Consider the following 1,685-nt stretch of genomic DNA (forward strand, 5'->3'; position numbering starts at 1 on the left):
TTCGTGGTGCTTAAGAGTGTTAGAGGAGGCACTCCTCTCGGTCCCATTGCCACAATCGGCTCCAGGTCTTGTTTTTGCTGACTGTTATAGAGCTTCTCCATCTTTGGCTGCAGAGAACATAATCAATCTGATTTCGGTATTGTCCATCTGGTGATGTCCATGTGCAGAGTCGCCTCTTGTGTTGTTGGAAAAGAGTGTTTGTGATGACCAGCTTGTTCTCCTGGCATAACCCTAACATACTATAAACACCTGATTGGTAGCTTAATCAGTAGACAACATTGCAGATGGGCCCTATGGCACTTCTTTGTGGGTCTTCTTTTGGTGTGAATAACTAGTCAGAGTACAGCCTGTGGACTGTCCATCATGGCATAAATGGCATCACACACATTTATTTATTAATTTGTCTTATTTATAGGCCACCTTTCTACCAATAAGGGGACTCAAGGCGGTAAATGTTCAATTGCCGTCTGCCATTTGCTTCCTAGCAATGCAGGAATCATCCTCAACGTCCACTTGGGAGGCCTTTAGCTGTTAAAATTAAATAGATGCAATTAAACACTAAATAGGAATTACAGGCACAATGGGAGTTGGGAGATATTGATTTGAATTCTACAAGAATAAACAGGAGTCCTGTTTGACTTAGCTAAGATTATATTTCACCACTAATTAAAGTTCAATGGCATAGCATTTCCGTGCATATAAAGAGATTCCGGCCTCTGTGGATTGCTTAGCTAACAGCAAGGAGACACAGACCTTGTGAGAGCTTGCTTGCCGTTTTCTTGATAATGAAACAGATGCACATTAAACCACACATAAAGTCTGTGATTCTTTACACATCTCTGAGCATCTCTGCTCTAATAAATCTGAACTGTTCAAATCGAAAGGAATTTCACCCTTGACAGCTTGATCTTTGCTTCATCACCTGATTTAAAGCCCAAAGTAAACTCCCGATCCCAGAGCCTGGCTTTGTTCGTGACCTTAGTCATATTAAAATGGTAAATACAATAAACTCGGTAATAAATTGTGCCACTGCCATGATTTAGGGAGGATAAATTTGCTACCCAAATGAGAATCTCGGTGTTCCCTTGGCTGCTGTTTTACTGTGTGGGGTGAATGCTAAGTACGGCTTGGTTATGATGCAAATGTTACAATAATAAATAACTTTTATTCTGTGCCGGTGGTCTCATAATTCAAGCAGCTCCGGCTTTTTAAAATATGAAGAGGCATGGTTTTTGGGGAAATAACTTGAAAACTTTCTGTTTGGTTTTAAAACCTGTTTTGAGGGACAGGGCAGGAGGAGAGATATGCGGACAGCTCAATTATGGGAGGGAGAAAGCATGCATTTGTTGATCTGGTAGCCCAATTCCTGTTGCTTAGTTCAATAAAATATATTAGAGTAGGCCCATTGAATCAATGGGAATTTAGTAAGTCAACTCCTGTGTAAGTCCCATTGATTTAAATGGACCTACTCTAACTGTGACTTACAATACTAAAGTAAGTGTAACACAGTGGACAGGAAATAAAATCATAGAATCGTTGCAGGGTTGGAAGGGACCTTGGAGGTCTTCTAGCTTAACCTCCTGCCCAAGCAGGAGACCTGGGGTTCAAATCCCAGGTAGCCGGCTCAAGGTTGACTCAGCCTTCTCTCCTTCCGAGGTCGGTAAAATGAGTACCCAGCTTGCTGG

This window comes from Pogona vitticeps, chromosome 6 (assembly GCF_051106095.1).
Source record: "Pogona vitticeps strain Pit_001003342236 chromosome 6, PviZW2.1, whole genome shotgun sequence".
In the NCBI taxonomy this organism is placed as follows: Eukaryota; Metazoa; Chordata; class Lepidosauria; order Squamata; family Agamidae; genus Pogona; species Pogona vitticeps.